This window comes from Macrotis lagotis, chromosome 3 (genome assembly GCF_037893015.1).
Source record: "Macrotis lagotis isolate mMagLag1 chromosome 3, bilby.v1.9.chrom.fasta, whole genome shotgun sequence".
NCBI classification, from domain to species: domain Eukaryota; kingdom Metazoa; phylum Chordata; class Mammalia; order Peramelemorphia; family Peramelidae; genus Macrotis; species Macrotis lagotis.
Genome location: NC_133660.1, coordinates 282,940,612 through 282,966,512, shown reverse-complemented (window position 1 = coordinate 282,966,512; position 25,901 = coordinate 282,940,612). Strand labels below are relative to the sequence as shown.

At 43.2% G+C, this 25,901-nt stretch overlaps 1 protein-coding gene across 1 annotated transcript in view; it reads right to left on the bottom strand.

The window, feature by feature from the left end:
* LOC141519397 (uncharacterized) overlaps nt 1–25,901 on the bottom strand; it is a 52,953-nt gene that overhangs the window by 22,591 nt on the left and 4,461 nt on the right. The gene's annotated exons all lie outside the window — the stretch shown is intronic.

Below are 25,901 nucleotides of genomic sequence, written 5' to 3'. Positions count from 1 at the left end.
GTGTGACCTTGGGCAAGTCACTTAATCCTATTACCTTAAATAAATAAAATTAAAAAAATAATAATATCAGAAAGGGATTTCTGGGGTGGAGCCAAGATAGAGGTCAAATCTCACCAAAAACAAACCAAGGAAAAGATTGAAACAACTTTTCATTGGTAGAGAAGGTAGAGGATCTTCAGTGCATACAATCCTGCAAGGGAAAATAATACTTGTAACTTGAGAATTGTAATTCTCTTAGGATAGTTAAAGGGTTGAATATGGATATGGGTGTGGTTGGTTCTTGTCCTTCATTACTGAAGACCACCAAATTGGTCCAAAATGATCTGACTGTGTTTGCAACAAATTACAGTGCATCTGATTATGGCTGATTAGACCAACATGAGTTTGGAATGCTCTACCACAGGTCATGCACAAATAGTGCAGGTGAACACCCTGGGGTATTTACTCTAAACTTATGTATCTCACATTTACTTTGAGCTACTTTAATTCTAAAGTTCTTAAGAGAGTGTCCCAGTACTTAGAGGCTCTATACAGAATTAAATCAGAAGTGATTTTACTAGATACTTAGAGGTTTGTAGTACAATAGGGACAGAGTGGGGAATGTACTTAGGAGGACTGGATAGAAAGAGATTAGGAAGTGATTTTAACTTAATCCATACTTTAATTACCTTTAATTAGGGTTTTAGTTGAGGTGCTAAGGGTGGGGGGAAAGAATGTGCCTAATAATTTGGTTGAAGAAGGCTATGGTTGGAATATTATAGAGAGGAGAGAAAGAGTATATTTAGAGGGACTGTATATGAAAACACCCCAAAGAGATTTTGCTTTGCTTGATGCTTTGGCTACAATTGGAAGGAATAAGTTTGGTGGGCAGGATGGTATAAATGGTTCATGAAATGATCTGGCTTTTCATGATGCTTTGGCTCATGAGGATTTCATGGAGAGTACTTGAAAAGGGGGTAAGGTATAAAGTGCTATAATATGATGTGAAAAGATAGATTTTATTAAATAATCACTGGGCAACACCTAGTCCCCAGGTTCTACACTCTGAGAGAACAGAGCACAGTTCTTATTTCTCTCTAATCTCCTGCCCCCCCCCCCCCCAAGCCTTAGCAAAGAACTCTGCACAGCCCAGGTACTTAATAGATGGATGAATAGCTGGGTGGATGGATGTATGAATTGTTGGGTGGATGGATAGACAGAGGAATGAAGGAATGAATTAATGGATGGTTTGGTGGTTGAACAGATAGCTGCAGAAGGGCAAGGGGGCTACTGTAGCTTTTCCAGTGGATGAGGAAGAGATTACAGAGGGGGCATGCAGGGAGGGGGTGAGAGTGAAACCAGATAATCATATTTCAAGGATAAAATCTTTAAAGTTATTCAAATGATCCACTATACCTCAGTTGTAAGACTCTGGCTTCAATGAGTGATCATGGGCTCAAACAGATGCTCGGAATCACAGGGTAGCTGGCAGGCTGAGGTCCTCCACCCCAGGCTATAGAGCAGCAGATGCTGGCCAGCACCAGGGGAGCCTGCTGGGACTGTATCAAAACTGTTAGAGAAGAGGCCCGCTAAGAAAGGGGTTACCTAAGCACCTAACACCTGGGAGGAGCATCAGCGCCCTCTCCTGGGATACTGGTAGCACTTACTCCATTCTGCTACTTGGAAGCCAGCGCTGAGTAGGGAGACCAGGGCAATGAGAGAGAGGGAATGGGTATGTGTGTCTGAGTGTCTGTGAGCGAGTCTATGTGTCTTTATGTGTGTCTGTTTCTAGGCATCACAAGGGATGGTCACCCTCTGACAGACAACTCAAAATTTCATCATGATGAAGTTGGTTTATGATCTAGTGCTTTCAAAATTCTGGGGAAAAAGAGTTTCCTTGCCCCAGAAGGTTTCCTGACTTCAGAGAATGAAAGGCACCATGCACCGTTATATGATATTCTACAGTTTAAAAAATAACATCCTTCTATGTGGTGGCAAACGATCAGGAATACAGTGGCTGGGATGTCCCAAGTTGCCCTTTGACACACAGAGCCCACTACAGGGAGCCACCTGCCCTGGAAACACTAAAGGGGTCAGAGCTGGGCAAGAATGATGGGCATGAGATATGCTCATCAATCAGGAAACCTGCCAGGCACCTTTGGGAAGTGGATGGAGATGCACAGACCCAGGCTAACAGAGAAGGGCTGGATGGAAATGCAGCTTCCTGAACAGAACCAGAGGGAAGCAGGAAAAGCCAAGACAGCCATACCCATGACAATTGAATGATACTATACATGCAAACAGCCCCAACAACCCAACAACCCAAAACAATTGAGGGGGAATGCTGTAAAAGGACAAATAGCTGAGGTCCCAAAGAAGATCTCTCCCACCCCTTCAGCCCCTTTGTAGGGGGAAGGAGTTCAGAGCTATGAGACAGTATGTGGAAAGAACTAGTTTTTCTATATAGCAATTTATTTCGCTGAATTTTCCTTCTTTCTTTCTTTTTTTTTTTTTAAACCCTTATTTATAAGGGATGACTCTCAAGGAGGGAGAGGGATACAGGGGGAAATTAGAATATATATATCTATATATAATATAGAAGTAGATGTTATAAACACATATATATCATATATATTAATATTTATATATTTTGAGGCATATCAACAAGTTGCATATGTACTCTTATCTCCACTCTAGATAGGACCATCAAGGAGGAGGGATGTTGAAGGAATCTGCCCTCCCTCTGGCACCCCTGACTTTCAGGTGGGCGGAGCAGGCTGACCTACTTGGGGTAAACGAAAACTAAATTTCTGGTGCTTCAGTCTATAGAGATATGAGGTCAAAAGCTGGCAGCAGATCGAAAACCAAGAAGGGCCCCTAGTTCTTGGCAGCCAGAAAGTAAGGTCAGGGAGGAGCCAAGATGCAGACTGAGGCCTCTGGAATAGATGGGTCCTTTCATCTGCAGTTGTGGATTGCCTTACTGGCAATTCTAAAGATGCCAACTATCTAGCTAACCCCTGATGCCGAAGGAATGGTGGCGTATGACAGTAAACTATATGAGGCCTAAGGGCTTGCAAAGGGCCAATGAGAAGTTGGAATGTAGGAAAAAAATATCATGGAACACCACCCCGGGGTATCAGCATGCAGAATACAGAGCCTGCCCTCTCTCACAGGTTAGTTTAAGGTAAGTCAGCAAGGCCACTAGGGGACGCCAGAGTGCTCAGAGCACTGGCCCTGGAGTCGGGAAGACCTGAGTTCAAATGTGATCTCAGCTCGGTGATCTTGGGCAAGTCACTTTTCCCTATCTGCCTCAGTTTTTTCTTCTGTCAAATGACTTGGAGAAGGAAATGGTCAACCACCCCGGTAATTTTGCCAAGAAAATCCAAATGGGTCACAGAGGATCAGACACAACTGAAAACAACTAAAGAACAAAAACCAGCTCTTCACACTTCTTCACCAATCCCCTTGACTTCATTTTCCATGTCTTTCCTTTTTGAGAGCAGGGACTGGTGCGCCCCTCATCCCTCACCTTGAGCCTGAAACAAGACCACTCTATGGCCAGAAGTCTACTTAATGTGATCGATAGAAAGATGAAAACAAATGCAGTAAGATAAGAACTGCCTGGGGTCATCTGCCACAAGGGAACCCCACTGCCCTCAGGAGGCTGACACCCTACTCCTGGGGGTACAATACATCTATGAGGATAGGTTGATACATAATATACAAAGTAATTTGAGGGGAGGAGGGGGAAGAGGAGAGCGTGAGTGCCTGGAAAGATCCAGAAAGGCTTCCTGAAGGAGGTGGCACCTGGGCTATGCTCAGAAGGAAGCTGGGGATCTTACCAGGTAAAGGCGATCAAGAATGACACCAGGCATGGGGAAACAGCCTGTGCAAAGGCCTGGAGATAGGAGGCAGAAGGTCATTTATGAGGAACATCAAGTAGGCTAGTTTGGATCAGCATTCAATCAATAAGTATTTATGAAGCACCTTCCATTATGGGCCAGGCACCCTCTTCAGGCCAGGAGAGCCAAGCACTAAGAACGAAAAGAAACCTCTACTTGCATATATGCAACACAAATAAGTAAGGTTTCAGTCTTTGTTTTGGTTTTGTTTTGGTTTTTTTGTTTTTAGGTTTTTGCAAGGCAAATGGAGTTAAGTGGCTTGCTCAAGGCCCCACAGCTAGGTAATTATGAAGTGTCTGAGGCCGGATTTGAACTCAGGTCCTCCTGACTCCAGGGCTCTATCCACTCTGCCACCTAGCCGCCCCTTCTGTCCTTCATTTTTTTTAAATTAAAGATTTTATTTATTTTGAGTTTTACAATTTTTCCCCAATCTCACTTCCCTCCCCCACTCCCCCACAGAAGGCTATTTGTCAGTCTTTACTTTGTTTCCCTGTTGTACATTGATCCAAATTGAGTGTGATGAGAGAGAAATCACATCCTTAAGAAGCATAAAGTATAAGAGATAGCAAGATCAGACAATAAGATAGCAGGTTTTTTTTTTCTAAATTAAAGGGAATAGTCCTTGGTCTTTGTTCAAACTCCCCAGTTCTTTCTCTGGATACAGATGGTATTCTCCATTGCATACAGCCCCAAACTGTCCCTGATTATTGCACTGATGAAATAAGCATGTCCATCAAGGTTAATCATTGCTCCCATGTTGCTGTTAGGGTGTTCAGTGTTTTTCTGGTTCTGCTCATCTCACTCAGCATCAGTTCATGCAAATCCTTCCAGGCTTCCCTGAATTTCCATCCCTCCTGGTTTCTAATAGAACAATAGTGTTCCATGTCTGTCCTTAATTTTTGAAGAAGACCATGACATAAAGGATGTGAAACCATGGCATGCATGAAAATTGAATTTGACTGAGAGGTGCTAAGTCTCCAGCCTCACTTTCTCCTCCAGAGCCATCTGGGTCCAGAGGCCAGAATCAGGACAACTGGAGATGGCCCTGGATGTGAGGCAAGTAGGGTTAAGTGACTTGTCCAAGTCACACAGCTGGTAAGAGTCAACTGCCTGAGGCTGGACTTCAACTCCCATCCTCCTGACTCCAAGACCAGTGCTCTATCTACTGTGCCATCTAGCTAAGTATCATCTCACTGATGTCATGGTTTTCTTCAAGAATGAAGGGCAACAATAGATAGGTAATCAATACACATATATATGTATGTATGTGGGTGTGTATATATAAATGTGTGTGTATTTGTCTTTATATTTACAAAGTCTTCAAAGATAAATTGGTTGAGGAGGGAGAGCACCTAGCTCCCACAGGGAGGTTCAGACAAGAGTTCTTTCCAAAGATGTGTTCAAATTGTGTCTCAATGGAAGAAAAAGTCTTTAAGAGGCCAAGCTAAGGGAGGAATACATTCCAGAAGTGGGAGATGGCCGGTCCAAAGGGCAGGAGGCCAGAAATGTGTGTTGGATCCCAGGACCCAGGGGAAGACTAATGGTCAATGAGGTGGAAAAGGGAGGTTGGGGCTTAAGAGAGGGAGCTTTGATTAAAGAGAAGAGTCAAATGGTCAGTTGTGTACTTAAGGAAAATTCCTTTGGCAGCTGAGTATAGGATGGAGAGGAATGAAGAGAAAGGAGCCAGGGAGGGATCAGAACAAAGGTAGTCTTGGTATGAGTGGACAGAAGTCATCCAATGAGAGACTCTGTGAGAGCAAAAATGACAAGACCGAGATCTGATTGGGTCTGTGGGTGAGGGAGAGAGAGGAACTGAGACCCAGTTGTGTCTGACCCTTCATGACCCCACATTTGGGGTCTTTTGGGCAAAGGTATTGGAGGGGCCGGCCATTTCCTTCTCCCATTCATTTGGCAGATAAGGGACTGAGGCAAATGGGATGAGGTGACTAGCACAGGGTCACCCAGTTCCTAAGTGTCCGAAATCAGATTTGAACTCAGGAAGATGAATCTGTTTGCTGGGTCACTGATCTGCCCTTAAAAGTTTTAGACCTATTGAGTTTAAGATGAATCCAGGACACATTCAATTTGAAGCATCCAATAAGCCATTTGTCATATAGACCTGGAGCTCAGGGAAAAGATGGACTGGATAGGTGTGTTTGTTTCCCATCTGCATAGAGTTCAAAAGTTAAATCTAAGAGAGTTGAAGAGAAGAAGACATACAGCAGGACTTTGGAGAACCAGTTAGGGATAAGATGGAGCCAACAAAAGAATCAGGAGAGAAAAGTGTCACTAAAAACCAGAGAAGAAAGAATTCAAATGGATTAGGCAGCAGAGAACATTGTGGATGAGAAAACATTGTTTAGTGAGTAGGCCATTTGGTCCGGGAGTAAAGGTGATAGCTAGGCCCTGGGCAAGAGACAGCCCTGCCCTCAAGGATCTCCCAATAACCAGGGCTTTACTACCTGTTCCCAACTGTACAAGATACAAAAAGATAAATTGGGGATAATTGACTAAGGGAATTTCTCACTTGAAGTGAGAAAGTAAGTGCGAAAAGCTTCTTGTAGCAGTTGGTATTTTAGTTGAGACTTGAAGGAAGTCTGGGAAATCAGCAGGCAGAGAAGGGAGGGAGAGCATTCCAGGTATGGAGGACAGAGCCAAATGAGATGTCAGAGCAGCCTCTGACAGTGCACAGAGGGAGGGAGACCTGAGTTCAAAATTAGCCTCAGATACTTACTAGCAGTATGACCCTGGGCAAGTCACTTAACCTCTATTTGCCTTTATTTACTGGCAAAGGAAGTGGCAAACCACTCAAATCCTAAAGACAGTATGGTCCATGGGATCAGGAAGAGTCCCATAAGAGATGTGGGAGGCGTAGCAAGGAGGCCAGTGTCACTGGCAGGCAATAAGATGTAAGAAGACTGGAAAGAAAGAGGCTGTAGAGGTGTAAAGGCTTTAAATGCCAACAGAGCATTTTGTATTTGATCCTGGAGGTGATAGAGAGCCACTAGGGTTTACTGAGTAGGGAGGTGACAGGATTAGATCCATGCTTTAGGAAGATCACTTTGGCAGCTGAATGGAGGTGTGGGCTAATGAGGGTTGCACTAGAGAGGTGTCCGTGTCAGAGGACAGAAGGGGGCATATTCCAGAGATGTTACAAAGGTCAAATCTGCAGTTCTTGGCAACAGATTGAATATGGGAGAGTAAGGAGTCAAGAATGACACCTTGATTATGAACCTGGAGGATGCTGGTTCTCTCTACAAGGAATGAGAGTTGAGGAGGAAAGGGAGGAAAGGGAGGAAGGGGAGGGAGGAGGTAATGAGCTAAATTTTGAGTTTTAAAGGTGTATGGCGACATCTAGTTTCAGATGCCCAAGAGACAGTTAGAGTAGGGAAACTGGACAGACTCTGAGAGGTTAGGACTGGCTAAGTCATTTGAGAATCACTTGATAATAACTGAATGAATCCATGAGAGAATCCATCAAGAGAAAGTGAAGAGAAGAAGAGAAGAGAAAAGGGCCCAGGAGTCGGGGTTTAAGGTGTAACCCGGCTGAAGATCCAGCTAAGACAGAGGTATGTATCAGACAAGTATGAGGAGAATCTAAAGACAGTCATGTCCAGAAAACCTCAAGAGAAGAGTGATTCAAGATTTTCAAAGACTGCAGAGATCAAGAATGCTGAGGAATGAGGAGACCACTGCATTTGCCAACTAAGAAATGATGGGCACTTTGGAGAGAGAGCAGTTTCAGTAGAATCGTGAAATGCCAGAGACAGACAAACAGACAGAAAGGGGGAAGGGGAAAGAGAGGAAGAGAGAGGAGAGGGGAAGAGTAGAGAGTAGAGGCATCAATCATTGTGGATGGTTTTCATAAGTATTTTAGTCACAAAAGGGAGGAGAGAGAGATGGAATGATAGCTAACAGGGATAGATCAAGTGAAGACTTTTTGAGAAAGGAGAAGACATGTAATAGGGGAGCAGAGAACAGATAGTGAAAAGATTGAAAATAAGTCAGAGTGGGCATGCTAGAGGGGGCAATCTGAGGGAGAAGATGGTGGAATAGGATCACTTATAGGGGGGCTCATCTTGTCAAGAGAAGGGTCACCCCATTATGTGAGATAGGGTGAGGGAGGAGATGGCAGCAGAGGGCATCTGGGAGCTCTGGGAGTTTGAGCTTATGAGAAGGGGAAGACAGGGAACTCTCAGAGAATGACCATCTTTTTTCAGTGAAATATGGGGCAAGGTTCCCAGCTGAGGGGGCAAGGAAGGGAGCTATGGAAGATTTGAAGAAAGGTGAGGAAAGGTGAGAAAAGGTTTGAAAAGGCTCCTATGTTGAGTGGAATAAGGGAGCTGTAGAAGGACTGCCTTGCTGCAGTGAGGTGATATCCAGTGGGGTGATGCAACTTGAGTTTGTGGGGGGGATCCAATCAGCAGTTCATGATTTTCTACAGCTTTGTTCAGACCTACTGGAATTCTGATTGGGTGTAGATATGGATTGAGGGAACCTCAGAGAAGTTAATGAATGATGGAGGTAGAGGGAAAGCCTGGAAATGACAATGGCGCACAAAAAATGTTTCAATTTCCCCTTGTGATTAGTTTGGGGGAAGGGGACAGAGAATGAGGAATTTTGTACAAATATATTTTGATATGTATTTATTTGCAGCCAGTGCTGGGAAAGGAAGACCAGGGAGGCTGTGCATCAAGGGGAAGCCAGAAGATGAAAGCTATGGGAAACAAGTTTGTTAATGGTAGACCAGTGTCCAGAGGGCACAATGGAAGAAGGAATGGGGAACACCAGAGGAATGCAGGGGATCGAAAAAGGGAGAGGTGAGTGGAGGATGGAGAATAGCATACACACAGCCAGGTGCTCACTAGGAATTACAGAAGTGGAGAGTCTGTTCATCACTGCCACAGAAATTTGGTGCGCTCTCAGGCTTAGATGAGGGCACCGGGGAGGAGTCTGATGAAGTAGCATCTCTCCTCTGTTTGCAGAGAGCCTGGGAGACCAGCATCCAAAGGTATCTCTCTTTTCCCTCGATAGCCGGACTAGGCCAGGTCAATGACCTGCTGATCTTAAATTTGACAAGGTCAGCAGTGAAGTCATTATCATTTTTTTCCTTTTTTTAAAATTTTATTTAAGGCAATGGAGTTAAGTGACTTGTCCAAGGTCACATGGCTAGGCAATTATTAAGTGTTTGAGGTCACATTTGAACTCGGGTCCTCCTGGCTCCAGGGTTGGTGCTCTATCCACTGTGCTACCTAGCTGTCCATCATTATCCTTCCTCCAAATCTCCCCCTCACTATCCTTGCAGACACCCAGGTATTTTTCCTCTCTCTCATCCACTCTATCCCCACTTGCTAACTCCTATAGATTCTATCTTTTGAGATATCTCTTGGATGGGCCCCCTTCTCTCTTCTGACTGTGGCCATGCCTTGGAGCAGGCACTCCTCATCCACACCATCTATTGCAATGACCTTTGATTGTATCTAGGCCCTCCTCATTCAATTCTGACCAGTAAACTCTGGTGGCTCCTTCTAATCAACACTAGGACCCACAGTAAAATCCTTCCTGGTAGGTCCTTCTGATCTCTCCAAACTTCTGATACTTTGCTCCATGATCTAATGGCAAGGGCCTCCTTGCTGCTTCATCTCCCCATTTTCCCTGACTGACCTCCTCTTTCTTCCTATATGTTCCCTCTGCCCCTCCAGGCTTCCCTGCTTTCCTTCTATTCTTTCTTCAAATCTCACTATCTATAAGAAACCTCTCCATTCCCACTTCATGCTGGTGCCTTCCCTCCAAGATTGACTCCCACCAATTTTCTCTCTTTTCACTCTTGGATTGCACATATTTGTGTGTACATGATCTCCCCCTGGACTGGGAACTCCAGGAAGGCTTCCCCAGTGTTTAGGAATGCTCTTTGACAGATTTGACAGGCTGATTGACCCTCTGCTTTGCAGCTGTAACCCCAGGACCATGGGTCCTCCCTATGGAAGTTTGTGGATAAAGCCTTCTATAGCCACCATCACCCACTATGAAATGAGGGCTCTCCTTGAGGGTTTTCTCTGACTCCCCTGTGTCTGCACATAGAAAAGTCTTAGTAATATTTTCACTCATTCATTCTCACTAATTTATAAAATATTATCTGTACATGCACACTTGGGCCAAGGCAAGGGGTTGAGGGTGGGGAGAGGGAGAGAACATTCTCTGCTTTCACCAATATCTATCTCATCTCCAGGGTCTGTCTCCTCGTCCCATTCACTTGTCCAACAGATGTTCACTGAACAGTCAAGGCAGCCGGCGGAGCAGGAGACAGACACTGAATTTGGAGTTAGGAAGACCCTGCTGCATTCTGCCTCAAGCAGAGGGTAGACCTTGGCCACATCACTTCCCCTCCATTGGCCTCTACCAGCAGCGCACTCCCAGGTTGATGTGAGGGTGAGGAAATAGTGGGAACCAGACTCTGTCTTGTGACTCAGTGCTGGAGCCAGCTCAGCTCCATTTCTATTCAGTTATGGGACAGTACAATTTCCATCTCATGAGAAATTTTATTCAATTATAGGAATTGTGGGAAAACTTTATTCTATTGCTTGCCCATGGCTGGGATGCTGAACCACTCCACTTGCTGTGACTTATGTGAGGTTTTTGGGGGGTTGTTTTTTTGCAAGGTAATGGTGTCGGATTTGAACTCAGGTCCTCCTGACTCCAGGGCTGGTGCTCTATCCACTGTGCCACCTAGCTGCCCCCCTATTTGGGGCTTTCTTGACAGAGATCCTGGGGCAATTTTACATTTCCCTCTCCGACTCATTTTCCCAAGTGAGGAAACTGAAGCCAACAGAATGAAGTGACTTGCCCAGGGTCACACAACTCCCAAGTGTTTGAGCCTGGGTGAGTTTCTGACTCTAGGGTCACTTTATGCCCCATGGTACCACCCAGTAGTCTGATAAAATGTTATGAAGGAGGTTAAGCTAAGTAATAGGGTTTAAATTTTTGACTTTATTTTAATGAAGATTATGAAGAAACCCAAATAAAGTCTGGTTATTGCAAAAAAAAGCCTAATTTAGCTGAAAAGAAAAATGATAATAAATGGAATAGCTCTGCTATTGTTTCTCTAATGTGTTTTCATTGACAATGTTCAGTTCACCAAGTTTAGCTTCTGGTTTTCAATGTCTGAAATGAAGAAATGGAATTGGAACCTAAAGGATGATGACAGGAAAAGCAGAAGGACCAGAGAGAGCCTGCAGAAGAGAAATCCACACCAGAGCTGCTTAGTGTTAAAACACCAAGAGATGGATTTTCAAGATGGTACTGTAAGATTGGGATGGAAGACATCAGGAACTAACATTCCAGACCCTGACCTCCTCATGGCTAAGCTCTTACTGGTTACATGCTATGGAATCCTCTAAATAGTACAAGGCAGGGACCACCACTCTATGTGACCAGTGACCAGGGGATTAGAAAGTAAAGTGTATTTGAAAAAAAAAATGTGAATGTACTCTGGTCTTTAAGCAAACCCCAAGGATGCTAACAATTATATTTGTTGAATTTGCCTAATTTTGTTACTTTGATATCCAGGTCAATCTGTCAAAATTGTTGCACGCCCCAAAAGACTATCATTTAGGGATTACTTGTTTTTGTTTGTCCTTAGTTCTTGAAGACCATGACTTTGGGGAGGTGACATGTATATGAAATGAATTTGAGTGAGGCAGGGACTGTGCTTAGTCACTAGCCTCACTTCTCCACAGACAGATAAGAACAGGATGACTGAGATGGCCTTGATGCCAGGGTTAAGTGACTTGCCCAAAGTCATACAGCTAGTGTCTGAGGCTGGATTTGAACTCAAGTCCTTCTGATTCCAAGTGTACTATGGAACCTAGTGACCCAGTGTGATGATTGCTTAGAATTGTATTAAATGGACTGCTTGGGACCCTAAATGATAAGGGGCCATTGAGAAATTCTTTGCTGACATTCTTTAGATCAGGGCAGTGGGGTAGGTGCTTGAAAGGACAATGTTTGAGCCTCCCCAGAGCCCTGGAAAACTCTCCAGAATTCCAGTTTTGCATGAATACCTCAAGAACAGAATCCCAATTGGTTTTCAGAGGGCAGAAAAGATTTAAGGGGAGAGTGGAAAGGGGGAAAACTGGGGAAGACTTCATTTATGATCTGTGTGAACTTGGGCCATGTGTGAAGCTCAATCTCGAAAGTTACCATAGTCAATGCTGGCTGGTCCTTCAGTTCACTTCTGAATCCACAGAGGGGGCAATATTGGTTTGAAAGGACAGGATGATAGTTTGAGAGGACATTGAAATCTAGTGAAGGCTTTTTAAAGGTGGGGGGAGCAGACATGTTTGAAGACAGTAGGAAAAAGAACAGTAGAGTTTGAAGATTTTGAGGGGGAGTGATCAACAATGTACAGAAGGAGGGGAAGGAGCCAAGTGCCAGAGGAGGCATTTGCCATCTCTGCCATCCCAGGGGAAAGGAGGAGAATGGGAGATGAGGTCCATGGGTTTAAAGACAAAGAGAATGGGAGAAGGAAGTCATTGAAAGTCCTCAGTTTTTTTTTCCCTGTAAAATAAGGGGCATATTCCGAGAGAGAGAGAGAGAGAGAGAGAGAGAGAGAGAGAGAGAGAGAGAGAGAGAGAGAGAGAGAGCTTGGAAAAGTTTCTATGGGAATGAAATAGGGAATCAATCAATAAAAGGGTTGCCTTGCTATAGTGGCAGCCCAGTTGAGATTGGATCCCATGAATTTCATATGAATTTCTTCTGTGTTCATAGGAGCAGAGATAGTAGATAGAAATAAAGTAAAATTTGACTACAAAAAAGTGACAGGACAACGGGGCAGAGAACAATATAGAAATGGAATGGCTAACATTGGGTTGACGTTGGAGGGAGGGGAGAGAAGTGGGGTGATGACAAAAAAAGTACTGAGAGAAAGAAGGATTGAAGATCTCAGTAAAGGCAAAGAAGAAGACACTGAGGCAAAGGGAGAGTTGGAATGATAGAATGTTACAGAGGGGGACACTCTGAGTTCCTAATTAGAGAAGTGGAACACTTGGGGCTAATGATGGGCTCTAGGAAGTGACTGAGGGGAAGGGGTGGAATGGAGGTTTGGAAGATTAAGGGAGCATCTGCCTGAATATTCAAGTACCTAAAGTTCGGGGTCCAGCAAGAAAGATGGTGGAGGGAGAAATGCCACAGGTCATAATACTGCAGCCACCATAACTTGGGCTGGTAGAAATCTTTCTTTTATTTTTTTGGTTTTTGCAAGGCAATGGGGTTAAGTGACTTGTCCAAGGTCACACAGCTGGGTTAATTATTAAATGTCCGAGACCAGATTTGAACTCAGGTCCTCCTGACTCCAGGGCCAGTGCTCTATCTACTGTGTCACATAGTTATCCCAGGTAGAAATTTTTGACCAAGTGAATTTCAAAGGAGGCAGGGATGCTGGGAGAGGTAAAGGAGTGACTGTGGAGAGCAAGGAGTGGAGTGTCCTGAATGACAGAATGGTCAACAACTTCAGAGACTGAGGAAAGATCAGAACAGAAAGAGAACAGAAAGAAAGAGGCATCATAGATGACCTCAGGGAGAGCCAACTCAGCAGAGAGAAGGGGCAGGAAGCTAGCTAGATTGCAAAGGGGTAGAGAAATGAGTGGGAAGTGAGGCAGTAGAAGCAACAAATGTTTTCCTTTTAGAAATTTGACTATAACAGAGAATTCTAAGACAGAAAATGAGAGGATGGTGGCTCAAGCAAAGAGGAGTTCTGGGTTTGTTTGTTGGGAATAAGAAGAGAAAGAATGGGAGACCAAGGGAGATACTAAACTCAACAACCTCTCCTTGGACACTGGCCAGGATAGGACTGAGGTTGCACGCAGGGGGTTAGCTTTAGTAAAGAGAAGAGTCACTTCCTTGGCAGAGACTAAAGCGTGTCAAAGTTTCAAGTGAAGAATCTTGCATGCTATTCATAGTTGGACAGATGGCACCTCGCTGGAGAACTCTTAGGAAGCATGCTGCCAGCTAGCTGCTTTCAAAAATGTCCAGCAAACAATAAACACACCAAGGTCTTGTGTTCCATCACTGATGCAACAATGAAGATAATATGTTCTTTCTACCTTGATACCAGAGTGTCATTCAACCAAGGAACAAGTATTTAAGCATTTTGTACATGCAAATTCACAGAAGGAAACAATCCCTACTCACAGTGAGCTTACATTCTAACAGAAAATACAGACACAAATAAGCATCTATCTGGCAATTTTAAAGGATAATTCCCTTCTTTCTGGGAACTTTTTTTTTCAGGGAGTGTACTTTGTAGGGAGGGTAGTCCCAGTGTTTGCCAAAATGAGTCTGTTATGTCAAACAAAATGTAACAGATACTCAACCTTTGACAGGCACATGATCAGTCTTCTTCATCCTAGTCACCTCTCCCTCCAATCAGGTAGATCACAATTCACTTGCTCATCCTGGGCAGGCCTGCCATGAGCTCTCCACACATTTGAGGGTCCCCAGATTGGCCTGGATCTTCATTTCACTTTCTCTGGTTCATCCTCTCCTCTCACTCATTGATGGTGCACTTTCTGAATGAGACCTTCCATGAGGGTTCCTTTTTCTTTTACTCCTTTGTAAGATATAGCAGCCAAGTTACTCTTTCACTACACCTCTTCCTAGACCTCTAGGGCTATAAGGTGTGTTTAAGGAAGACTAGTACCTCTGGTATGAGGGTTACCGAGACTGTTTCAGGAATGCTATCCACTTTGATGTCCACCTGAGCCACCTGTGGGCTCCAAGAAGCTGTGGCATGCACAATGGTTATACCCTGGTAAACCATTTCAGCAGGGGGTGCTAAAACAAGTTGAGGATAACTGAGGGGTCTCAAACCCATTGGTAAGTTGGGGGGGTATCTACTCCAAGCTTGTGAAGTCTTCCACTGGTGGAATGGGCAGATGAGAACACTTCATTCCAACAGCCATAAAGGCAGATGAAACAGGTACTATGGAGTACGTAGACATTGATTAGACATTGAAGCTACCAGGAATCATCCACTGCATCTAGAACCATCACCAGTTATCTTGGTTCTGTCTTGCCACTGTATCATGATAATTTTGGTTTTTTTGGGTTTTTTTCTAGAAATATTTTATTTGAGTTTTACAGTCCCCCCCCCCAGTCTTGCTTCCCTCCTCCCCACCCCCACAGAAGGCATTCTGTTAGTCTTTACATTGTTTCCATGGTATACATTGATCTCAGTTGAATGTGATAGGAGAGAAATCAGATCCTTAAGGAAGAAACATAAAGTATAAGAGATAGCAAAATTACATAATAAGATAATGTTTTTTTCCCCCTAAATTGAAGGTAATAGTCTTTGGTCTTTGTTCAAACTTCACAATTCTTTCTCTGGATACAGATGGTATTACTCCACTGCAGACAGCTCAAAATTGTCCCTGGTTGTTGCACTGATGGAATGAGCGAGTCCATCAAGGTTGGTCATCACCCCATGTTGCTGTTAGAGTGTACAATGTTTTTCTGTTTCTGCTTATCTCATTCAGCATCAATTCATGCAAACACTTCCAGGCTTCCCTGAATTCCCATCCCTCCTTGGTTTCTAATAGAACAATAGTGTTCCATGACATACATATACCACAGTTTGCTAAGACATTCCCCAAATGAAGGACATTCATTTAATTTCTAATTCTTTGCTACCACACACAGGGTGCTATGAATATTTTTGTACAAGTGATGTTTTTATCCTTTTTCATCATCTCTTCAGGGTATAGACCCAGTAGTGGTATTTCTGGGTTAAAGGGTATGCACATTTTTGTTGCCCTTTGGTGTTAATTCCAAATTTTTCTCCAGAAAGTCTGGATGAGTTCACAGTTCCACCAACAATGTATTAATGTCCCAGATTTCCCACATCCCTTCCAACATTGATATTGTCCTTTTTAGTCATACTGGACAGTCTGAGAGGTGTAAGGTGGTATCTCAGAGATGCTTTAATTTGCATTTCTCTTAAAAGTGACTATGGATTGCTTTGATTTCTTCAGCTGTAAATTGCCTTTGCATATCCTTTGACCATTTGTCATTTGGGGAATGGCTTGGTTATTTGAAAATTTGACTGGATCATGATAACTTTGAAAGAGAGAGGTCAATGACTTCCTGAAGCTCTGCCTCACTTAAATCAGATTTATGCACATATTAAAAGACATTACCCATACCACTTTACCATTCCTATCTCAAAGCCCTATGGCAACACGTAAGTGATAAAGCAGCAGGTGCACTGAGAGCTGTAGTCACAATACTGCATACAAGAGAATCAGGTCATAGGATCATTTCCCCACTGAAAGCAGCAGTAAGACTGGGCAACCCCCCGAGTGACTAAGCAGCCCTTTTAAGTATCACACTGATCACCTCTTGATTTGAAGAAGGGGTTAGAAAAGGTACTCTAAAAATTGTCGACTTACTAACCCTAGCCTGATTGCCATGGAAGGCAGGAATCCCACAGTGTGGTCAAGACACACACACACACACACACACACACACACACACACACACACACAAATTCTATAAAAACTTCTTCAAAAAGATTCCATTCACCATTGTAGCATGGAATGTGTGCACACTCATAGACAATGCAAGATCCAATAGACCTGAAAGATGAACAGCTCTTGTTGCAAGAGAACTCAGTAGGTATCATAGCCAAATAGCAGCCCTGAGTGAAACAAGGCTGACAAATGAAGGTCAGCTTATTGAAGTTGGAACTGGATACATGTTTTTCTGGAATGGCTGCAGTGAAGGTGACCATTGTTGAAGTTGCAATAGGTTGCTCAATTAAAACTAATCAAATCAACAAGCTTGAATGTCTACCAAAAGAAGTGAGCAAGTTCAGGGTAATGACATTTCCACTTCCAGGAAAACACCACATCACCATTATCAGGATTATGCTCTCACTGCATGTGCACCTGATGAAAGTCAAAGAAAAATTTTATGAATTCCTAGAGACCCTTATTATCAACGTACCAAAAGAGGACAAACATAATTCTGGGTGACTTTAAGGTTAGAGTAGATTTAGATTACCAGACATGGCAAAGAATGTCTGGGAAGAATGGAGTTGGAAACAGCAACAGCAATGGTCACCTATTACTGAAGACTTGTGTGTCTCATGATCTTTCCATCACAAACACTTCTTCCATTTACACAATAAAACTTTCTGAATGTACCCCCGTAGCAAACATTGGCATCTAATGGACTATGTGACTGTAAGAAGAGACAGACAGGATGTGAAAGTTAACAAGGGCAATGTGTGGTGCAGAGTGCTGGACTGATCACAAACTCATCCTCTGCAAGCTAAATACTCTCATTCAGCTGAAGCAGAGGCCCTAAGGCAAAATGACAATTAGAAGAATTAATATCAAGAGATTAGAATGCTCTCTGACCAGGAACAGCTTGTTGCTAACTTGGAGAGAAAATTGAGCCAACACACAGCTGGCAATACAGCACTGCATTTATGCATCAGATCACTCACAAATATCAAGACTAGTTCGACTAAAATGATGAGGAAATATACAGCTGCTAAATGAAAAACAAAAAACTTCACAGCAGGATAGTTCATCCATTTCTAAGAAGGCAGCATTTAATTCCATCAAAAGTAAAGTACAAGGGAAGCTTACAAAGATGTAGGACTCTTGGCTCAGAAAGAAGGCTGATGAAATCCAGTTTTTTTCTAGAAAGTAACAAACCAAAGTGCTTTTATGATGTCCTGATAGCTATTTATGTATCCACATTGATTAACAATAGGGACATGATTCTAGAGAGATGTACTGAACTCTTCCATAGTATTCTTAACAGACCTTAACAGACAAAGAAATCATCAGTACAGAAGTCATTGACCTTTTACCTCAAGATGAAGTCAAACTGTCCTTAGCTGAAGTTCCAACTGAAGAAGAGATTTTGAATGCCATTAGGCTCTTTTCAAATGGCAAAGCACCTGGTTCTAATTCTATTCTACAAGGTGGACGATCCATTACTCATCAAAAAGTTGACTGAAATGTTCCAGGTTATAAGGCATGAAGAGATTACCCCCCCCCCCCCCCCGCCCAAGAATTCAAGGATGCCTCCATCGTCCATCTCTATAAAGGTAAAGGGAAGTTTGTCCTGTGACAATCACAGGGGTATTTCTCTTTTAGTCATTCCTGGTAACATTCTTGCCAGAGTCCTTAACGATAGGTTGGTTCTTCACCTGGAAGATGGTCTCCTGAGAGCCAGTGTGGCTTCAGAAGGGGTTGAGAAACAGTGGATATGCTATTTGCTGTTCAACAACTCCAGAAAACATGCCAGGAGCAGAGCAGTGGTCTGTAGTAATATTTGTAGATATGACCAAGGAGTTGTGAGGGTTTATGGGAAATTATGTCAAAATTTAGTTGCCCAGAGAAGTTCATTAGTATCATATGTCAATTTTACAACAGCTTGTGCGCCTGGGTTCTGGATAGTGGACAATGCTTTCAAGATTTCCTGGTCACCAAAGGAGTGCCATGCTTTTTAGCATGATGTTTTCAGTCATGTTATCAAATGCCTTTACTGAGGATGAACACTCATCAAGGTCAGCTGCCATAATGATGGTAAATTCTTCAACTTCAAGCCAAGACCAAAGTGGAGTGAGTGTTGATGCATGATCTTCTATTTGCAGATATCTGTGCCGTCAATGACTTCTGAAGCTGAGATGCAACAAAGTATGGATCAATTCTCTGCTGCTTGTACTCATTTTGGTCTAACAATTAACATCAAGAAAACACAGGTGGAATATCACTGGAGGGGGCAGAGCCAAGATGGCGACAAGAAGGGATCCAGTCTTAGGCGCTCTCTGATAAAACTAGAAACTAAGGACTCTAACTAAACTTTCAAGAGACAGAACCCAAAAAGGGACCCAGCGAGGCAGTTCTCCTACTCAAGGTAATGTGGAAAAGAGCAGAAAGGCTCTGCTCCCCCAAGGTTGGAGGGGTGGCCTGCCAGAGGGGTGGCCCCCCAGAATGAAAGAACTTCAGCCTCCTGGAGGCAGCCCCAGGGTGCTGGGAGCCGTGGCTCACAGCAGTGCGGGAGTCTCCTGAGCTGCACCCCGGGGAGCACCGGGCACAAAGTGGGGGAACAGCGGGGGACCTCTGCTAGAGCCAGCAAGTGGAGCCCAGCCCTCAGGGCACACCTAGCAGCCCAGATCCGGAAACAGAAGCAGGCGGAGCCGGTAAGCAGGAGCCTCCGGGGCATGAGCCCACTGAGCTGAGGGAGGGGAGTGAAAAGAGAGACTGCTGAGCTCGGTCCTCTGCCCCTGGAACAGGACTCTGGGGCTCTGACCACATTCAGATATTGATTGCAGTCTAGGCCCCTGATAGAACAGCAGGGCCCCCCTCACCTCAGCCCCATGGCAGAGCGGGGTGCTTATGGTCATTCACAGACCAGGAGGGAGGACAGAGCCTCACACACTGAGACCCTTGTGGGAGTGTCCCAAAAGCTCAGGAAGCACCCCAAAACCAGCCCCAGGCTGGGAAAATGAGCAAGCAGAGAAACAAGAGGAAGACCATTGAGAAATATTTTGCATATGAGCCCAAGAAGGATCAAAACACTCAGTCTGAAGATGAGGAAGCACAAGCACCTGCATCTAAAGACTCCAAGAAAAACAGAAATTGGGTTCAGGCTATGACAGAGTTCAAAAAAGACTTTGAAAATCAAATGAGGGAGTTGGAAGAAAAACTGGGAAAAGAAAGGAGAGAGATGCAGGAAAAATATGAAAATGAAGTCAGCAGCCTAGTCAAGGAAATCCAAAAAAATGCTGAAGAAAATAACATGCTAAAAACCAGCTTAGGTCAAATGGATAAAACAGTTCAAAAAGTTATTGAGGAGAAGAATGCCTCAAAAAGCAAAATTGGCCAGATGGAAAAAGAGATAAGAAAACTCTCTGAGGAGAACAAATCCTTCAGACAAAGAATAGAATTCAGGGAGATTGATGAATTTACCAGAAATCAGGAATCAATATTTCAAAACCAAAAAAAATGAAAAATTAGAAGAAAATGTGAAATATCTCATTGAAAAAACAACTGATATGGAAAACAGACTTAGGAAAGATAATTTAAAAATTATTGGAATACCTGAAAGTCATGATCAGGAAAAGAGCCTTGACATCATTTTCAAAGAATTACTACAGGAAAATTGCCCTGATATTCTAGAAGCAGAGGGCAAAATAGAAATGGAGCGAATCCACCAATCCCCCCCCCACCCCAGAGAAAGAGATCCCCAAAAAACAACCCCTAGGAATATTATAGCCAAGGTCCAGAACTCCCAAGTCAAAGAGAAAATATTACAAGCAGCCAGAAGGACACAGTTCAAATATCATGGAGCTGCAGTCAGGATCACACAGGACTTAGCAGCAACTACATTGGAAGCTCGTAGGGCTTGGAATATAATATACCGGAAGGCAAAAGAGCTTAGAATGCAGCCAAGAATGAACTACCTAGCAAGGATGAATGTCCTCTTCCAGGGAAAAAGATGGACTTTCAATGAACCAGGGGAATTTCAAAGGTTCCTTTTGGAATGGCCAGAGCTGAACAGACGGTTTGATCTTCAGATACAGGACTCAGGTGAAGCATGGAGATTGGAGGAGGGGGGGAAATATGAGGGACTTAATGATGATGAACTGCATGTATTCCTGCATAGAAAAATGACACTGATAATACTCATATGAACCTTCTCAGTTAATAGAGCAGATAGAGGGTGCTTTTATAGTTGAAACACAGGAGAAAGCTGAATTGGAACATAAAATATGGTGTAAAAATGGAGTCAATAGAAAAAAAGGGAAATGTAATGGGAGAAAGAAAAAGGAGAGGGGGGAATAGGCCAAGATATTTCATATAATAAGATTTTTCTTTATTACAATGAGCTATTGCAATGATATGGAAGGGGGGAGGCAAGGGGGGAAGGAAGGAACCTTTGCTCTCATCAGAGGTGGCTAGGAGAGGAAACAGCATATATACTCAATGGGGTATAGACATCTGGAGTAAGAAGGAGGGGGGACAGGGGAAGGGGGGGTGATGTGAGTGATAGAGGAGAGGATGGACCACGGGGGGAGAGTGGTCAGATATAACACATTTTCTTTTTTACTTCTTGCAAGGGGCTGGGATTGGAAGGCCTGTCCAGGACCATGGGGCCAGGTGGATTCTGGGCCTAAGGGGTGGTATGGGGGCTCAGGGCTTCTTGGCCCCAGGACCAGGCATCTGTCTGCTGTGCCATTCAGCGACCCTAAAGCAGAGTCAGAGTGAAAGGAGAGAGAAAATATAGTACATAGTAATGGAGAAATAAGAAAGGAGGGAGTTGTGATCAGCAATGGCAACGTTGGAAAAATATGGAAGTAACTTTTGTGATGGACTTACCATAAAGAATGCGATCCATCCATGACAGAGTTGTTGGTGTTGGAACAAAGACTGAAGCATATTTTTTATTATTATTATTTGGGGGAGGGTGCAGGGCAAATGGGGCTGGGTGGCCTGCCTGGGGCCACATAGCAGGGTGATCTTTGGGTGTCTGAAGACAGATTTGGACCTGGGTGCTCCTGGCTCAAGGGCCAATGCTCTGTCTGCCACCCAGCCACCCCTATTATTACTACTATTTTATTTTGGGTCTTTTTTTTCCTTCTTTTTGGTTTTTGCAGGGCAGTGGGGATCAGGTGGCTTGCATGTCTCATGGCTGGGTGACTGTTGGGTCTACAGGGCTGGATGTGGGCTTGGGTGCTCGTGGCTCCAGGGCTGGTGCTTCGTCCATTACGCCACCTGGCCATACCTACAATTATTACTATTATTTTTTTTTAATTTTAATTTTTTTCTCTCCCCTTTACTTTATTGCCCAAGCAAGTCTATATTCATGGGGGGGGAGGGGTATTTTGTTTACTCTTAAACAAGAATATTTTATTAATGTAAAAAACATTTGTACAAAATGAGAATTAAAAATAAAAATAATAATAATAAAAAAAAAGAAAACACAGGTGCTCAATCAGCCAGTCCTACACCATCCATATGTGGATCCATCGATTATAGTAAATGGAGAAGTTTTGAGTACTGTGGACAAGTTCACTTACCTTAGCAGTGTTCTTTCTAGGGAGGTACATATTGACAATGAGGTTGACACTCGCATTGCCAGAGCTAGTTAGCTCAGTGTTTGGGAGGCTCCAAAAGAGTGTGGGAGAGAAGAGTTATTAACTACCAAACTGAAAGTCTACAGAGCTGTTGTGCTAACCTCATTGCTATTTGTCTGTGAAATCTGGATAGGACAGCCCAGCATGGCAAGCCCCTAGAGGTGCTGCACTCTATGAGGAAGGCAGAATTGAAGCAGCTCAGAGGAAACATGACATGTTTAGTGTAAACAACCCATATGTTCACATGGACTATTTATGCCTGACCTTTGGTAGAGTATTCCAAGCTCATATTGGTCTGATCAGGCACACAATCGGACACACTGTAATTTGTCTCAAACATAGTAATGTCATTTTTGGTCTTCTTTGATAAAAAAGGACAAGGACCAATTTTTGCCCTCTGAGTCATTCTCAACTGGCAGCCATTTTCTGACCTGAAGCCATATGGCTTCCCTCTGCTAGACATCCTGAGTCTTTTTTTGAGAGAGAAGCTTATTATCAAAAATACTAAACAATTTCCCTATGGCAATCCAGCTGACTCTCCTTCCCCCAAATTAACTCTGGGCCCACCTCATTGTCAAGTAACTATGTAGTTATGGAGAAGCCCTGTGGGTTGTCCATCCAACTGTGGAACACATTCTAAACAACAGGAATTTTTCATTTACTCATCCACTTGATGTTTCCTCCATAAATAGTTAGACTGTACTCTTTTGAGTTGTTTTGGTTGAGAAGCTCTGAAATGTTTCTGAGTTTGATTCAATCATCACTACACCATCCACAAATAGAAGCACCTAGAGTACCTCACTATCTGATATCTTCCTGTTTCTTGCCTCATCTGAAATTCATGTTGTCCTGTTCTAATCAAATCATTTCTCTGCTATTTCTTTCAAAAAACATTTTTATTATGTTTTAATCAAATCATTTCTCTGGTATTTCTTTCAAGAAACCTTTTATTATGTTGACATATACATGAACGACATGTTGGATGAAAATCCTCAAGATGATATTTTCCAACTCAAATTTCCTTTTTAAGTCACATAAGTGCATACTTGCAATGGGATCTTATATTCTGGATACTGTTCAGTCAGCTCAGTATCAGTAAAGATACAGTCTGGAGGATATCACCTGCTAAAGTCTGTTTGTTCCCTTAATAAAACAGACTTCAAGAGACTTAGGAAGTGCTCAGAAAAGGTGGTGGACTGATCAAGAAGGAAGAAAAATAAGATATAATTCGAATGCTACACTGGTCCCCTCTAGAAGAATTGATGATCTGTGAGCCAGACTCTGAGAGAAGACCCATTCATCAACAAGGTCTCATAGCCATTGAAATTTAAGATTTTTCTCAGAGATGGTTTTTAAAGATAGAAATATGGGGATAATCATTCCTATAGAGAGAGGATGAGCTTATCTGCCAAGAATGTCATTCAGGGCAACAGCCTGTGGAGAGTTTAGCACACTCTAGGAGGAAATCGATAATAGAAGACCAAAAGGAAAATCAGAATATGGAAAGTTAATAAAAAATGATGAATCCTGAAGGTCTTCACTGATAACTCAGAGTAGGGAAATGGAGAAAGACCATTCTGGCTGTCTTGTGTTTTTGAAAAAGCAAAAGGGCAGCATATCGGAGGGAGCTAAACAGAAATGCCAGGAGAGCATCCCTTTTGTGACCCTCTCTGTGTTAGTAACTCAGTTTTCCAAGTATCTGGGTATACATTGGGTTTTGGTCCCGCTCCAGGCAGAGCACTCAGGATTGAAGAATAAGCCGGTGTTTCATGATATGGATTGATTGCATAAGTAGACCCTGAGAGAAGGGAGGAGAATCAACTTCTAGGACTGACCGGTGAGCAGCAAGATGTGTCAGCACCTACTGGCAGAGAGATATTGCAAGATGGGAAATACATTTTGGGAAACAGACAACATGGGAATATTTCACTGGACCATAGGCATTTGTCATAAGGGTTAGGTTCTTAGAAATGGGAGGAAGGAAAATGAAAAATAAAAGGAAATAAAACTAAAATGGCTATGAGAAACCTTCCAGCTCTAAAATCTCTGATCATTCCACAGATTTCAGTAAAAAAAAAGACAATTTACCAACAGCTTTGGTCCTGTATGAAGTTCACTGTCTGGAATGATGCTGTTGGCCAATTCTGAAAACTCTTCCCCTTAGAGTTCTGAAAATGACTTTTTGCATGCTATGGTGAGCAGAAGAAACTGTGGTAGATAAAAATGGATCGGTCTAAGGAGCTTGTTTTCTGTTGGTTTTAACCTGATTCTTTTGTTTTTTTAGATTTTTCAAGGCAATGGGGTTAAGTGGCTTGCCCAAGGCCACACAGCTAGGTAATTATTAAGTTTCTGAGGTCGGATTTGAACCCAGGTACTCCTGACTCCAGGGCTGGTGCTTTATCCACTGCGCCACCTAGCTGTCCTGGTTTTAACCTGATTCTCAGCAAGACAGAGTAAAAGTCAAATTTGTTAATATCTCCTCTAATAGGGTCATGCAGGGTATGTGGGGCCAGTCTTTCCAGCCACATGAACCTCTGATCACTCCTCCAGGTAAGGTTTTGCATCCATGCATTAGGGACCTAGTTTCAGCTTGCACACTGCATTCTCTAGTTGCCAGCAGAGTCCAACATGGCAGGGTGTGGCTGTTTCAGAATTCTTATCTAGTGAACTGGGAGGGAAGCATGGTGGGCTCTATTCCTACCTCACCAAAGCCTGAATGAACATTTATTTCATGTGACTTGAAAACTGACACTGATAAGAGGTTTGGCAAAAAGTATTACTTGGGGGTGGCTAAGTGGCACAATGGATAGAGCACACGCCCTGGAGTCAGGAGTACCTGAGTTCAAATCCAGCCTCAGACACTTAATAATTACTGAGCTGAGTGGTCTTGGGCAAGCCACTTAACCCCATTTGCCTTGCAAAAACCAAAAAAAAAAAAAAAGTATTACTTGCCTCGATCAAATGCAATCTCAACCAAAATACTATGTCTTGGTTTTCTTTCTTTCAATTAAAACAACTTTATATTTGGATAAGAACACATTTTCCCTGAATTCAAAACCAAAATTATTGTTAGGCAATGTAATCTAATAAACCCATATTAGAAACAGAAAAACAGTTACAAGGTGTCTGATCTGAGACATTTAGAAAAATGGCATTAGACACTTTCTCCCAATTACATTCACCACACTGTGATCTCTCTGCATCAAAGGAGCCTACCAAAGCCACCATCAAGAAATCTCCCACCCCCACCCCCAAACAAGGCCTGCTTTATCCACATAAAATCTAAGGCCATGGGATTGCATTGTATGGATTACAGTTTCTGGTCAGAGAGCAGCAGTGGCCCACCATAGGATGAGGGGATGCACTGTGTTGGGTCAAATCCAGAGTTAGGATAGAAGGGACCCAGTCGTAGTGCTTTCCTAGGGCTGAGAAGAAAGAGGCAAGAGGACTCAGCTTAGTTTCACTGCAGTCTTCCAAAAGCACTAGAAACCAATCCCATCCATACAGTCCATTTTTAATCCTCAACTGTCCTATTGGGTTAATGGACCTAATGAATTCTAGAAATAAATGTGCACCAGGTATTATTGTGTGCCTTGTTTCATTTTTGTATGATGCCCTCATCACAGAATTTCAAAATCATGGACATACTGAAATACAGAAAAAAAATTATTTCTGGGGTGGCTAGGTGGCGCAGTGGATAAAGCACCGGTCCTGAAGTCAGGAGTACCTGGGTTCAAATCCGGTTTCAGACACTTAATAATGACCTAGCTGTGTGGCCTTAGGCAAGCCACTTAACTCCATTTGCCTTGCAAAAACCTTAAAAAAAAAAAAAAGACCACTAGAGCTGAGACTACTCGGCTCCAGAATTC